The following is a 16,814-nucleotide window of genomic DNA, read 5'->3' on the forward strand; positions in this document are numbered from 1 at the left end:
AATAAAAGAACAGTGCCAACAATATATTTTAATCTAGGGTTTTTTCATAGTGTTTTTAAACACATACTTGACATTACATCAAATTAGGTACTTGGTTGAACTTGATTGGATGTACAGTGCAAAACTGGATTTTATATTACATGGAACAAGTCAATTGGAGTTGATATATAGAGTTATAAAGTACCATGTAAAATAGATATAATAAAGTTAAAGAAATGTCAGGTCTTCATAATGAAACTACTCCATAAACAAGATAGATCTAAAATGAATTTTTTATTGACAACTGATTGTTGACAATCAGTTGATGTCAAAATCAAAGTTCACCTGAATTAGCTACTAAGAGTGTAAATCATCAGTGACTATTCCAAAACTTCTTTGGGGTGCTATAGTCTTTCAAGACAAGAAAATTCAACACATCCAGACACATAACAGTGCATGACAGGGCATCTTTCTTGAGGTCTATATAGTTTTACGGTCTTTTTCTTTCCAGAAAACCTTATCAACAGGAGCAGCTCAACTTGCAAGCCTCCTTGAGAAGAGAGAAAGGATTAAACATATCTTCCTCTGCAGTATCTTGTTCGTATCAAGACTGACCTGTTTGTTGATCTTGTTTACTCACCGACTGTGATTAGTTTGTTCTGTAGATTTTCACTAGTAGTTTTATGGAGTGCTTTCATAGCAATGTCTCGTATGCATCTCTCTCCTATTCCTTCTCTTTTCAGATCACCAATGTGATAAAAATTGACCAATCTAGAACTAAAAGGAAATAATTTATACTAATTTTCCTGTAGCTTCCCACATAGTTTCTGATATTCTCTTCTGTCTGACATGAAGGCTTTCTATTAATCTTTTCTGAGAGAGATTTTCCAAATAATTTGTTGTATTTAATCAGTATTTTATTTTTCATTTGACTGTTAAACATGATCAGTTCCCAGTAGAACTAATTTGAGGTTATAATTTTAATGCTATTATCATTTTTGCAACTGTACAATGGTTTTGCTGAGCAAAACTATGTAGGGAAAAAATTGCTCATCTGAACTTGAGGCAAAGGCTAATTAGTTTTAGAATATTTTAATTGTACTTCCTAAGAACTAGGAACAAAACACCAGAATTATGAGCAGCAAAACTAAAACAAAAACCCTCTTTCTGCCTCATCAGACAAAGAAATATAATTATTGTATTTTCCACAATACCTATAATGGTGGAGGAGAGAAGGTAGTTTGGATACGAAATTTTTAATATCCATTCTCTTATTGATTATCTTGTCTTACTGCTTAACAAGTCTTAAGACTGACAGAATTTGCAGGCAAAAATGCAATATGAATTATCTTTTCCCTTATTTTATTCCCCTCATTTTCTTCGGGTCCAAACTTGGATGATGAGGATGATGTTGAATGCAGAATATACTTCCTGCATCCTTATTGAAAGTTTTCACGTTCCAAATACTTATTTGTTTCTGCATAGAGGTACCAGGTGATGTCATGAAGTCTTATAAAATTGAGACACATGATATACTCAAATGAGATTTACTTTATAAACCAGTTAAGAGAGATAAAACAGTTAAACCAAATAAAGTTATATCAGCATTTCAATACAGATTCATGATGTCACATGGAATTGGTACTACATGAATAATTTAAGAATTCTTTATGCTTCAGAAGGATAACCCATAATGTGCAATCATATACCCAATCAGTTGAGAGCACTCAACGTCGTGGAATTACATTGGGCAGCAATCTGACCCAAGGGGAGAGGCCCCAGCTGCAGACTCCCTGCAGACCCACTGCTCCAAGGAGGACCGGCTCAACTGACCCGCTCTGGTGAGGCTCCATTTATATCAGAGCTGCGTCTTGTCTGTGGTTAAATATGGTCACTTCAGCCTTCATTGCCTGGAGGGTCTTACCTGCCTCCCACAACAGCCACCATGCAGTCGTGATGGGGGTCAGCCTGCACAGGGGCTGGTCAGTGTTACATGGCTGCAGCCAACTATTACACATCTGAGGTCAGACACAGGTCACTGGCTGGAGGGCTGCAGCAGGTGTACCTGTCATGGGTGAAAACGTTCAGTCAGGACACATTAGATTAGGCAATATTGACCTGTAAATCAGGAAAAAAAGGTTTTTCAGAATCAGATGTCACTTAGTTTTTACAGGTGTTCATATTCCTATCTAATCAAGTAAGTGCCACAAAGATAATCTTACCTAATAGAAGGGGTAAGACCAAAACAATAAACACTGTTTGCTGAAGATAAGTGCCTCTTTCAAATTCCTATCATTTGCAACAATTTATTTTCTACTTCCTGTGTTCCAAATACAAAGGCCTCAACCCCTACAGAGACCTAGTTGTTACCACATTTCTTCCTTCTCTTTGTTTTCTGTAATGCTATCAGACAAGGTCCTTTTATGTTACCAACCCTAATCTTTCCTTTATGTTTTCTGCCAGTCCGCTTGCTAGTAAGTCCTTGAAATAATGTCTGTTTTCATGCCAGATCTCACTTTGACATTCTGGTTCCATATTCCTATCTCTCTTCCACTCAGCATCAGTAACCTTGACAACCATTCTCATTCAAAGTGTGACTCCAGGTCTTGCTTTGCCCGCTTCCTGACAGCAAGTAATTCCCAGAATTAGGGCCTTGGCTCTTCCCAGGACTTCTGAGCAATGGACCTGCAGAATATATCAGGTTCCTGTGTAAGAGAGAGCATTTCAATGCACAGTAAATGTGTGTGCCACCTTTGCATTCATGGACACCAGCTTAATTGCTTCCAAAGTTTCCTTCGTCCAGGGCTGAATAAAGTATGACTGGTTGTGCTAGAAAACACAGCCCTGTGTGATCCTCTCTTTTTTTTCCTTAGAAGAATGGATTTCTTTGTATGAGAAACATAACTTTAATATTCTCACTCTATAAAATCACTATTACTGTCAGTGATAACCTTTCCTTAGCTTTTACAGTTATTAATATTCCAGTCCTTAAAAGTAAATGCCATAAATCTTACCCAAAGAATTTTTAATGTGGCAGGACTTTGAGATCAGTTCTTAAGTTCTGTCACTAGAATAATCAATCCATCTTTCTTTTATTTCCCCTTTCTCCTTTTTCTTGACTTGCATTATTTTGTTTTACAAGTTTTATCCACAGATGAATGGCTAGGTAAGTAGGTGTCAGTGTACCATCACATACGTAGAAATACATTTACAAATACATGTTCAAACATATGCATTAAATAAGACACAAAATATCTTCTAATCCCAACACTCTTGTGATACAACCAGTATTGTAGCAGTAATGTCATTCTCTCACCTTTCTCTACAACATTAATTCAAAAACACATTTTAAAGTGTCCACAGCCAAAATCCCACAGCCAAAGTCATTGCATGACTGAAGCAGCAATAGTGGTCCTTTGTCCTCAAAGGATTTCCTCTGTACTTACTACCCTAATAGCTTGTCTTCTAAATATAATTTTGGCAGCATAAGCATTTTAAACATTGAATCAAAACAAAACAAATTTTGCAGTACTCTTACAAACTTATTCCATCTTGTATTGCCTGCTGGTACACCACTCCTTGGATCAAATATCACTTCCTGATTTTTTAGTTTCTAATTATGCTAATAAGTTCACAGCATATCAGAGAGGTAATGAGCCTTTGAATTCTTACGTTGAACCTAAACAGTGTGAAACACGGAAGATACTATAAAATTATAGAGAGTTTGAGAATGTATTGTAATCACAGTTTGCGATGTCATATCTGTGTGAAGTGTGTGAATGTGGTTTGATACTTTCAGTGAATAGCATGCTGTCCTAAAAAATCCTGCACTGCAACAAACCCCCACAAAACTAAAGTGAAGGTGTGGGGACTTCAAGTAGTTCTAATATATTGAATTTTATCCAGAAGCAAATGGAAAGTCAGAGAATCACAGAATCAGGTATGTTGGAAAAGACGTCTGAGATCATCCAGTCCAACCCTTGACCAAATACCACCATGTCAACTAGACCATGGCACTGAGTGCCATGTCCAGTAGTTTCTTGAACACTTCCAGGGATGGTGACTCCACCACCTCCCTGGGCAGCCCCTTCCAATGTTTAACCACCCTTTTTGTGAAGAAATTCCCCCTGATGTCCAGTCTGAACCTCCATGGCACAGCTTGAAGCTGTGTCCTCTCATCCTGTGGCTAGTTGCCTGGGAGAAGAGACCAATCCCCACCTTGCTAAAAACCTCCTTTCAAACAGTTGTAGAGAGTGATAAGGTCTCCCATGAGCCTCCTATTCTCCAAGTTAAACACTTGCAGCTTCCTCAGCCTCTCCTCACAGGACTTACCCTGTGTACCCTTCATCAGCATCTTTTTCCTCCTCTGGACACACTCCAGCACCTCAGTGTCCTTTTTGAAGTGAAGGGCCCAGAACTGGACATGGTACTTGAGACGCAGCCTCACCAGTGTTGAGTACAGAGGGACAACCACTTCCCTAGTTCCGCTGGCCACACAACTCTTGATACAAGCCTGCTGGCTCTTTTTCAGACACTGTCAAACAGCACCCCCAGGTTCTTTGCAGCTGGGCTTCTTTCCAACCACTCTTCCTCCAGCCTGTAGCTCTGCAGTGGGTTGTTATGGTTGAAGTGTAGGACTCAGCACTTGGCCATGTTGAAGCTCATACAGCTGGTCTCGGCTCATCTCTCTAGCCTGACCAGATCCCTCTGGAGGGTCTTCCTACCCTCCAGTAAATTGACACTCACACAACTTGGTGTCATCCACTAATTTACTGAGGGTACATTGGATCTTCTCATCCAGGATAAGAATAAATAAAAATAAATAAAGATAATTCAGATCTGCTTGTGTTGGTTAAAAGTCTATATGCCAACATGTTGACAAAGCTGGAGTTTGTGAGTGATGGATATTCAAGGGGTTATATAATATGCTAACTTTTAGATGATCCGATACTGCAGTCTTTTCTATAAGACATATGTTGCTTGTCATGGATGGCAAGATGGTGGAAAGTGTTTCCTCCTGCTCCTGCCTAGTTATCAAGTAGAATTGAAACTTAGTTCTTACAAATTCCCAATATTTTGACAGAGCCAAGAACACAAAATATTTTTTCTTTTAACAACTTATAGCAATACAAAAGGAATTTCTAGAATGACTTTCACAGCGACTGTGGTGTTTCGACTCAGTTTCTCTGTGTTCCCTCTAGCATTCACATACTTTACAATGTGAGAGTGCAAGAGCAGTTAAGTTAAAAGGCAAACATTTTTCTTCAATGAGAAATAATTTCCAACTTCCAGTGAAGTCACTGGATGAATGACTTTGAACAAGCATCTCTCTCTGTCTCTTGGCTCACATCCCTGACTTTATAGCACTCACTGCACACCATGTTATTCATTTCTGGGAGCAAGCAGCATCCAGCCCATCAAGGAGAGAAAAGAACAAAGGAAGCTAAAGTGTATTTCCAAGAGGGAGTTACTTTCCAATAGAGATTATAGTGTTCCAGAGCTTTTGGCAAGCCATTTGGAGGATGTCAAAACAAAAAAAAAACAATGTTGAAAGGTTAGATTCAGTTCTTGGATAGGTTTTGATGAGCTACTGGAATGAGAGTATAATTTAACAACTCTTATTCTAAAACCGTCTATCCCCTGTATTGCTATAGGAGAGACTAACTTTTATAAGCAGAAATGCAAAGAGGGTGATCTAGTTCAGATTTAAGATTCTTGATCCTGATTAGTATGGCTGTTTAAAAAAATCACTTGAATGAAAACTTTATATAAAAACCTGACTGAAATGTTTGGTTTCGGGAAAATAAGTTATTAATTTTACATTTGCTTGCTTGTAAATTAGTTTAATGAGATGTGGTTCAAAACAAGCAGGATTCATCAGACCTTAAACAAAAATACGTCCTCACCCATAAACAGTCATAATTATTGACAGTGCTTTTAGAATCCCATTCAAAGATGAATTTTCAAGAATTTCTTTCCAGGAAACTCTGCCTAGAGAAATTTGAAAAAATATGTTTGAAAAGACTGCTAAGTGCTGTCACCTTTTCCTCATATTTTGTTTCTTCAATATTTAAATACTGTGATTTGCTCTTTTAGAGAATGAATTTTTTCTTTTTCATGTAAGATTCATTCATGCTTAACCCTTTGAATTAAGCAACAGCACAACTGGATAGCACTTTTTACAACCCTGTTGTAACCTTCCATTTTCCATAAATCCTGCTTGTCTACAAAGGGGTCAAAGACATAAATTACATATCTCAGACAATGACAGGGACAGTGCGAATTTCTTCTTTGCAGGAACTAGCTAAACTAAAACTTGGGGTTTAGTGATCAGGTGATTCAAATTAGGTGATTCAAACACTGACATCCAGTTTTCTGTCTTTGAAAAGTACTATATTCTGATGGGCTCATGTTCAGCACACACCTTCAAACCTATTTGGAAGGCAGTGTTTTAAATTATTTCAATGGAAAATAAAGAAAAAAAGACAGGAAATTAGAGTAATTAAATATAATGGTTCATCTCTCTTATTATTTGTTTGTAACTCATATTAGGGCAAAGCCAGTTGTGCTTCAATATTTACAAGGTCTCAAGTTCATGCTCCATTACACTAGTCTTAGACATTATAATCCAATCAACTTTACTGGAATTGCATAGCTTTCAGTGGAATACAATAAAGCCACTGTATCACATAGAAAATACTGTATGTATACTGTGCTTAAATGTCTATACAAAAAGTATGGGAATTAAAGATGAATTCAGGGAGTAAGAGGATCTCCAAGTATAATACTGACCCTGCTTCCCAAGTAAACAAAGTCAATAGCTGTTTAAAATCAAAACCACACGTTCTGAGTCAGGCAACCTAACTGGCAATGATATTAAAGTAAAAATTACTGTAATTTCAAAATTATTCAAAATTCAGAATCTTTAAATAAGAATCATTACACATACTTTTTCTGAATTAATGTTGCTTATGAGAGCTGAAGAATGAATCATCACACAAGAAGCTTAGGTGTCAGTCCCCAGTATGTACAGACAGTGCTGTCATACCATGGAAACTGTGTTTTTATATGTAGAAACAGTACATCTGTATGACTTACTCTGAAGTAGAGCTGTGTTTTCAGTCAGTGGCATCTGCCAGATTGTGGGTGACGCTAGATCATGGTAATATGGTTGAGGTTGTGAGTTTGTGTATAATTACATTACAGAGGAAAAGAATGTGTTTTCACTGCCAGAAAAGAAGGAGAGAATGAAAGAGTGAAAAGAGCTACTCAGTGAAGACAAATTCTGCAACACAAAGCTAGAACTGCTTCCATATTCAGAATCTGCATGGTGAGAAATAGTGAGGACAATGTACATGGTAGCTTTTCACCTGAACTTCATTCTTCCATTTTTTTGTGATTGAACCAGTCATCTCAAAAGTTGCACATCTTTTAGCTTACCATAGGAATATCTTTAAGCCTTGTTATTATGAGGCCAAATATTAAATTTCAGCTTCACAAATTTTCAATGTGTGTAAATTCTCCTATGTTGGAACTAGTGATCTTTGACATAGATGATATAGATATTATCAATTTATGGTGTTGGTTCATTGCAAAGAGGGAACTGAAAATTTAGCATAAAAGGAAAAGTTAGTAGTTTATTCTCTCTTTTTTTTCCTAGGTAAGTTTTATCTGCATGGTCCCTTTTCTCTTTCCCCTTTCCCTCATCCTTCCTACATTCTCTCAGTAATCCATACACTCCAGTTCTCTTCTCACAAGGAAGCATAAGCCCTCCCTACAATACTGAATACTTCACACAAAGTTTCTGCTTTGAAAAAATGCTAGTTACTGTACTGCACAGGGCAACCTCCCCCATCATACTATTCCTTAAATGGCTGCAGGACGTTTCTTTCAGAAGTAGAGAAGACTTTTCCCTTTCTCTGCTAAAATGGGGGCCAAAACAATCTCTTCACTTCTGTAAAATGACCTATGGATAGAGAAAAGCTCCGATGCCAGTTATAGCACCCAGGACTTGCTTGATAGGTGAAAGCAGCAAAAACAAAACAGCTATTTCGTTGCCCTGTGTTGGCTCCCAGTACAGAAATACTACAAAGTTTTGGTAAGTTTACATAATTTTCCAGACATAGGCATCATAGAGGGTATGATTGCTTAACCCTGGTTAAAGGTCCCTGTGAAGCTTAAGTTTCATATAACTTCACTAATTTTAATGCTTTTGATTTGCAGTATTTGACTGAGACATTTCTCACTGAGGGAATGAAAATAGTACTGGTAACTTTAGCTCTCTGACTCATCCCCCAGTGATGAGGGGGAGAATGTAGCCTTCTAACTCATTCACTTTCTGTGGTCTAATGTTCAGCCACGACATCTTGGCTTGTGCCTACTTTATCTGGGACTTCCAGATGGTCTCTTATCCAAGTACAGGACAAGCCCAGGAATGCTAAGTCTCCAAGATCATTTGCATGAGATGCAATGCAATTGGAATTGCCTTTACTCTAGCTCCATCTTCAGTGGAGTTTAGACCATCTGAGTGTGCCTATCCTTTGACGTACAATAAGTTAAATTGAAATACTAGAATAGTTTGCTAATTGTGCATTGCATTTACTGGAGAAGACTGGAGCAGGTAAAATAAATTCTATGTTTTGAAACAATACTTAGAAACAAGCTGAAAATTTTTCAAAGACTTTCTGAGAAAAATCTCGTGCTTTTTCTCTCTTTTTCAAGAGAGGCTTGATGTTGCTCTTCAACACTAAAAAGCACCTAGCTTAATTCATCAAAAAGTACTCCAGTTATGGAGGTGATGGGAGGTGATTTTTCATTTAGAAGCACATCAGACATTGCATCAACCTCCCACACAGATATAAAAATATGAAAACTGGAGGTATAAAGTCAGAAAAAGAAAGCAATATAATGGCTCATGAATCCTATGTCTGGTTGCAGCATAGTTAGGGCAAGGTCACAGACTTCAGTATGTCCAGAAATGTGAAAACAAAATTTCCTAAGAATAAAACTTAAGGATTAATCAACCCAGAAGTATTCAAGCATATTTCTTCCTGACCTTGTTCTTAGTCTCACAACATAATATCACATCAGGGAAAGAGTACGACAGAGAAAAAAAAGCTCACATGCTCCAGCACAAAAACTCTTTGCCACAGAAAACATTTACTCTTGCCTAGAAAAAGGCAATACTGTTCACCTCATTAATAAATGTTACAGTCTGTCCAGTGCTAAGCCTGGACTGCAGTATGTTAAAGAAAGCATCAGCTGTTCACATATAAGAAGTGGTGGGATAAGAAACATTGGTTTTACTAGTTCTGAGAAAAGGCAAAAGCAAAATCAACATTTATTATTCCTTTTCCTCTGCCTTCCTCCATTCTCATCAGAAGGAAAGTTGAGAAAAGGTTGTAAAAGTTGTGTGCAAAATATACAGCTGTGGTGATCTGGGACTGGCAAGAAACTGAAGCAAGGTAGAAAATGAATTCTTGCAGGTTAAAAGGGATCAATTGATGAATGCTTTAGGCTGTTGGCAGCAGGGGAGTATAGGAATGGGTTTGTTTAGTCCTGTCATTTGAAACAAATAAAAAGTCTACCATGAAAATCTCCCAGAATATATTTCTTATTTAAAAGTGAAAAAAAAGAAAAAGTTACAGTCTCAAAGGTGAGTACTTGTGTGTCAACAGATCCTGTCAGCAAGGAAAAACAAATTCACCCCAAAATAATAATTATGTGCTTCTGAAGGATGAGGAAACCAGACTTCTGTAGAGGAAGAGAAGTGCAATATGTAAATACAATGTAGCAACAATAGATTCAAAACTATATATAGCATCACATGTAGCGTATGTAATTTCTGAGAGATACCAGAAGGATTTTATATATAAAGAACAATATATTTTTTTGTATAAAAGCAAAGCATTCTTCTTTTTTTACATATTAAGTGGAAAAATAACTTACTGGAATGAACACCCCTAGACCCTGGAAAAACTTCATGTGCCCATGCGGTCAGAAGAAATATGTGCTCTAGATGGGAAAAGAGAATATTTTTAAATTAGTCCCTTATACTGGATTTGGTTACATTAAAAACTTTACATTCTCACTGATGAAAACAGATTCTGACCAAGTCTTATATTTAATCCTCAAGCTTAGAAAATGTCGCTTAGAATAGCCACCCATGTTCTACTGAATAGCTGTAAATTAAAAGATGATTCAGATCTTACTTATGGAACCACAAATTAAATCTCTCCATTGGTTGTAACACAGCTTAGAAGAACACAGAATCACAGAAAATGCTGAATTGGAAGGGACCCACAAGTATCATCAAGTCCAACCCTTAGCCCTCCACAGGACCATCCACAAGAGTCACACCATGTGCCTGAGAGTATCATGTTTCTTGAACTCTGGTAAACTTGGTGATGTGATCACTCCCCAGGGAAGTAGTCACAGCACCAAGCTTGCCAGACAAAAACATCTATACCAAAAGCTGTGGTACTGCACATTGATTCTGACACCACACAGAGGAGTATTGTCACTGTGAGATTGGTCGCAAGCAACATGTTTCAGGAGTCAATACTGTTTACTATTTTCATTATGACCTACATAACAATGAAGTCAAATGCTCCCCCTGTCACAGAATCCAGATAGATTTTACCCCTTTATATTTTGATAACACTGCGCACTGGTGTCTACTAGAGCCTGTGGGTCTAAGTGCCAGGCCAGTTGGATCCACATAGTCCAATATAAACTGTGCCGTACTCCTATTCCACCTGGCTGAAGGGAGATCTTCTCTAGTCCAGGACACAGTATTTGTAACTCCCTTCCTGTAAATACAAATGAGAAGTATCTTTATTAAGTTCAGAACTACGATCAGCCTTTCTACTCTTTTTGGAACTGCCCATTGGAAACTGAAGCAGCAATTTTCCTGGAAATTTTGCACAAGAGGGATTCTCCTTTAGTGACTGTTTTTCCTTGCAATTCAGATACTCATACTTCTAAGGCTGAGGTAAATTTTCTATCCCATTTCCTAGTGTCTTCCCTGTGGAACCACAGGTAAATTGTAGTTACCCTGGGGAGTATATCCACTATATCCTCCCTCTTGAACAGAGGAACTCTTACTCCTCATACTTAAGGTACTCATTTGTACAGGTGAGGAGTAGGACATATCCTCTTTGGATTGCTGGAACTCTCAGAACAATTTTTGCTTAAGTTTAACCTTAAGCAAGACACGTAACACACTAAGGAGACATAGTAGTAGGAATGTAATAGTTGAACATCCCAATGATATTCAACATTCTCAAGAGCTATTATAACTAGCCTGGAGGCTACTTGTCCAAGGAGAAATGGTAAAAGATGTAATTATTAATAGTTTCTGATAGGTTCTTGAAGTATAGACACAACAGCAATACTGTGTACAAATACCAGTTTAGTTTCACAACTAGTCATTTTATCAAATCATAAAGTAGTATTATACAAAAGGTACAGCAAAATTATAATCTTAATCCAACCCCTGAGATGATAAACAGCACAACAGGAAAGATATTGCATAACACAACCCTGAGAACAACTGCATCAACTCTGAGAGTAAATAAATCAACATTGTAACCAACGACTATTAAATTAATAAAATGAATACTTGTAACGAATTTGTTTTAGCAAATTGTTCTGTAACCAGAACAAATGTTCTGGTCAGATCTGTCATTATCTCAACCCTTCAAATCCCACATTGGGCCCCAAAAAGGAGTGTTGGGATTTAACCCGGCAGGTAGCTAAACATCTCACTGCTCCCCAGTAGGATGGGGGAGAGAACTGGAAAAAAACGTAAAACTCATGGGTTGATATAAAGACAGTTTAATAGGACAGAAAAGGAAGGTAAAATAATAACAATGATAAAAGACTATACAAAACAAGTGATGCACAATGCACTTGCTCATCACCCACTGACCAATGCCCTGCCAGGCAGCAGGCCATTGCCCCCCAGCTAACTCTCTCCAGTTTTTTCGTTCAGCATGACATCTTATTGCATGGAATATCCTTTTGGCCAGCTTGGGTCAGTTGTCCTGCTTGTGTCCCCTCCGAGCTTCATGTGGCCCTCATCAGCCTCCTTGCTGGTAGGGCAATATGAGCAGATGAAAACTCCTCGATTTACTGTAAGTACTTCTCAGCAGCAACTAAAACATTGGTGTGTTAACATTCTCATCCTAATTCCAAAACACAGAAAACTAGCTTTACCATAGCCAAAACCAGGAAAAAGAGTAGGATGTACAAAATGTAGCAAAAGTCTGCTGCAATTTCTTCCAGGTTTTAAATTCAGCAGCAAGCAGTTGCGAATTGAAGACTTTGAGAATACAGAAATCTTGTCAGACCAGGATGTTTTTAAAGGTTTAAAAGTCTGAAGAACAAATGCAACTGTTTCACTTACACACACACAGAGAAAGAGCTTTTCTGCTACAGACATTTTCTTCTTGTTCCTATTTTCTCTTTAGCCCCAAAGGATTTAGTCAGTTCTAAGTCTCCTTAAAGCTTTCCTTGGATTGAAAAGAATGGTTTCTTTCTGTTTTCCTCATCATTCACCTGGCTGCAGAAACAGCAACCAATCATCTGAGACTTTTTAAAACAAAGGTTTTTTTTATCTAAGCAATAAGAAGGCCCAAACACATAGAAATCAGTAGAGCAAGGAATATCTTACCACTGGAAAGCTTTTGGGTAAAAGATTCTTTTCAATCTCTGTGATAGATACCAAATCATCATCATGGCTGGACTTCGCGAACGAAGATTTAGGAAGGCACTATCCACGTTTGTTACAGGTACGCTGGTGACTTATGAGGCCAATACGAGATAGACATTTCCAATTGCAAAAGGCACAGCAGAAAGACTCCTTAGGTGGTGTATTCAGCAGGATACGATTCTTTCTGCATTGTCTTTTCTCCTCAAGAGTGATCCTGCGTGCGTTCTCAAAGGAAACGGCAGCATTACAGATGGTGTGTCTCCAGACCTCCCGGTTTGCGGCCAGAGTAGACCAGTTATGTTGATCAATATGGCCAAGGCTGAGATGTTGTTTCAGGGAGAGCTTGTATCTTTTCTTCGGGGCTCCTCTCTTGTGGCAGCCGGAGGCAAGTTCACCATAAAGCAAGATCTTGGGGAGGTGGTGGTCCTTCATCCTTGAGACGTGCCCTGCCCAACGCAGCTGAATTCTCAGCAACATGGCCTCAATGCTAGTGACTGCTGCTTGTTCTAAAACAGATGTATTGGTCACATAATCTGACCAGTGGATGTTTAGGATTGTACGGAGACAGCGTTGATGGAAGCTAGATACCAAATAAGCAGTTGGAATAAGGTCATCCTATACCCCAACTCAGTTTCATGCCATCTCCTCGAATCCCGTCACTGGTCACTAGAGCATAGAGATCAGTACCTGCCCCTCCACTTCCCCTTGTGAAGAAGTTGTAGACTGCAATGAGGTCTCCCCTCAGTCTCCTCTTCTCCAGGCTGAACAAACCAAGTGACTTCAGCTCTTCCTCATAAGGTTTCCCCTCAAGAACCTTCATCATCCTCATGGCTCCTTTGGATGCTCTCTAATAGCTTAATATCTTTTTTACATTGTGGGGTCCAAAACTGTACACAATATTCAAGGTGAGGCCACCCCAGTGTAGAGCAGAGCTGGAAAATCACTTCCTTTGACTATCTGGTGATGCTTTGCCTGATACCCCCCAGGACAGGGTTGGTCCTCCCGGCTACCAGGGCACTGCTGACTCATATTCAACCTGCCATCAACTAAGATTCCCAGGTCCCTTTCTGCAGTGTTGCTCCCCAGCCTCTTGCTCTCCAATCTATACACACAACCGGTGCTGCCCTGTTCCAGATGCAGAATCCAGAACTTACCATTGTTAAACTTCTTGATCAAGTCATTGAGGTTGAAAAAGACCTCCAAGATCATCAAGTCCAACCTTTGACTGAACACTCCATGTCAATTAATCCAGTGTCATGTCCAGGCATTTCTTGAACATTTCAGGGATGGTGACTCCACCATTTCCCTGGACAGCCCATTCCAACGCTTAACCAAATTCTTCCTGATGTCCAGTCTGAACCTTCCCTGGCACAGACTCAAGCCATTTCTTCTTGTCCTGTCACTTGTTGTGTGGGAGAAGAGGTCAGTCTCCACCTCCCTTCCTGCAGTTGTAGTGAGCAGTAAGGTCTTCCCTGGGCCTCCTCTTCTCCAGGCTAAAAAACCTCAGCTCCCTCAGCTCACAGGACTTACTCTCTAGACCCTCCACCAGAATCTCAATGTCTTTCTTGAAGTGAGACCAGTATTATGACCACCAAACAATTCTTGAAACAAGAATTTTGGCCATACCACACAGAAAAAAATGTGTTTCATTCAAATCTAGAGAAATCGTTAACATTTTAAAGGATAAATTCTGAACCAAAGGTCAGAGTGAGTACAAAGCCCTCTGTATTTGTGGTAAATAGCAAACCAGCTTTGAAAATCCAACAGACTGTACTTAGTAGGACAAATAATATAGCCTTTTGTTTGAGCACATGCACTCAACCAGCAAATTTATAACACTCACCCATAAAAAACCAGCTTTTTTTTCTTTAGGTAAATAGATAAAGCTCTCTCAGTATTCCTTTGTTTCCTCTATGGTGTATATGGTGCAAATATTGGGCTAGTGGGCTGGGATACACCTGTTGAAAATGGGAACCATTCCAGTGACGTCAAAGGCACTAACCTCCAGCAGCACCAAGTGAGAAACTGGCCTAGAGCGTATTTTGACATTTGCTAAATGTTAACTTTCTAAGTTTCTCTCCCTTTTTTCAAGAAAAAGTCTGTCTGTCTCAGTTGCTGCTCAGCTCATATACAACTGTGAAATAGTCTGAAACCCAGAGCTGTACTGGAAAAAAAAATTAAAGGAAAAATGAAAAAGAAATGGTCTCTTTTCCCACCTACTTAGAAGAAGGATCAAATAATAAACAGAAAAAAAAAAAAAGGAAATATTTCAATTAGCCTTTCCCTGCCTTTAATTAACTTGCTCTCTTTAATTTTACACACTCTATAATTAACATTCTGCTTGTTGTTCAGGCTGACAATAGCAACTACTCCACGATTTATGATATACTATTTAAAAGGCCTTCTCAGATTAAAAAAGCTTCTCAGACAGAAAAAAGCACCAAGATAACAAGAATCTAATTCCTACTTTGAAGTGTCTTTTTCAAGGCTAGGACTTGGATCCTAATTTTCCAAGCTCTCCAAAACTCATAACTTCTGATGAAACAGACACTGGCTTTGTGGGACTTAGTGCATGTGCACCCTGTATGGGTCTGTCCCAGTGGGAAGGGACTCTGCACATCAAGACTGAAGCAAAAGCCATGCAGTGTGAATGCTGCACATATATAGGCCACAGGCTTGCCAAGCTAGTGGTGAAGAGGGCTTTGAAGTGAACTTGCCAGGGCAGGGGAACCTCAGCCCATCCCACTCCTACCAGTTTGATGCCAGCATCAGCAGCAGATGCTTGGAGTCTGGAGGGGGAGCAGAGGTCAGGAAGAGAGCATCTGAAGAGCAAAACAAAGGAATTCCAGCCACTCCAGTCAGTAAGTCAACCTCATCGGGGACCCAACTTAAATGCCTCTAGGCAAACAAACAGAGGATGGGAAATAAGCAAGAGAAGCCAAAGACATGCACACACCTGTAGGACTATGATCTTATTGGCGTCACGGAGACATAGTGGGATGGCTCCTAAGACTGGAATGTTGGGATAGGACACTGGCTCTTTAGGAAGGAGAGGCAGGGGAGATGAGGAGAGGGTGTCGCTCTCTATGGCAACGACCAGCTGGAGTGCATGAAGTTTCACCTAGGGATGGATGAGAAGATGACTGAGAGCTTATGGGTAAGGACTAAAAGGAGGGCAGGGAAAGGTGACATTATTGTAGGGGTCTGATACAGGCCACCTGACCAAGAAGACCAAGAAGATGAGGGTATAAGCAATCCAGAAGATGACTGAGAGCTTATGGGTAAGGACTAAAAGGAGGGCAGGGAAAGGTGACATTATTGTAGGGGTCTGATACAGGCCACCTGACCAAGGAGACCAAGAAGATGAGGGTATAAGCAATCCAGGAAGTTCCTGGAATGCACTGATGATAACTCTCCAAGTGGTAGAGGAGCCAATGAGCAGAGATGCTATCCTGGACCTTGTTCTTGCCAACAGGGGGAGGCTGGAGGCAAATATGAGGCTTAAGGGCAGCCTTGGCTGCAGAAACCATGAAATGTTGGAGCTCAAGATCCTTAGGGCAGTGAGTAGGACACAAACTCATTACCCTGGACTTCAGGAGAGTAGACTTTGGCCTCTTCAAGGACTTGCTTGGTTGAGTACCGTGGGATAATGCCCTGGAAAGAAACAGAGCCCAAAAAAGCTGGTTAATATTCAAGAATCACCTACTCCAAGATGTTCAACTCTCTACTCTCAGCTCCAGGCTCTCCAGTATGTTGTCTTGGACACAGATGCTGATCTGTCATTAGACATCTGCAGGATGCAAGAGTTCATGACAGAGCTCTTTCTATAGACTATCTTTACAATCAAGGGAGAGAAACAGGCATTCCTGTCTGCTGTGCCTTCTTGGGACATCTACCTTTGAGGAGGATCATCTTAAATGCATATATTTTCTGCACTGATCTGCACGTCTGGAGTAATTTTTTCGGACATGATGTTAACATTAAGGACATGCAAACTGAGATACACAAATAAAAATAAAATCAATTAAAATGTAAATAATAATAAAAACAATACTGAAATAAGCTACTGTGGATCTATACTGTCACAAAGATGTGAGGATAGCTCTGCCACCCTAGAGGA

General features: G+C 39.3%; 1 long non-coding RNA gene across 1 annotated transcript; it reads right to left on the minus strand.

Moving 5' to 3' along the window:
• Positions 1 to 1,340: 1,340 nt before the first annotated feature.
• Positions 1,341 to 15,649, minus strand: LOC116785237. Its single transcript, XR_004356441.1, has 4 exons — positions 15,447 to 15,649; positions 9,928 to 9,993; positions 1,904 to 2,044; positions 1,341 to 1,488 (listed from the first exon to the last, which is right to left on the minus strand). It is a non-coding gene; the product is annotated as an uncharacterized LOC116785237 (long non-coding RNA).
• Positions 15,650 to 16,814: the final 1,165 nt, after the last annotated feature.

This window comes from Chiroxiphia lanceolata, chromosome 3, assembly GCF_009829145.1.
Source record: "Chiroxiphia lanceolata isolate bChiLan1 chromosome 3, bChiLan1.pri, whole genome shotgun sequence".
NCBI lineage: Eukaryota > Metazoa > Chordata > Aves > Passeriformes > Pipridae > Chiroxiphia > Chiroxiphia lanceolata.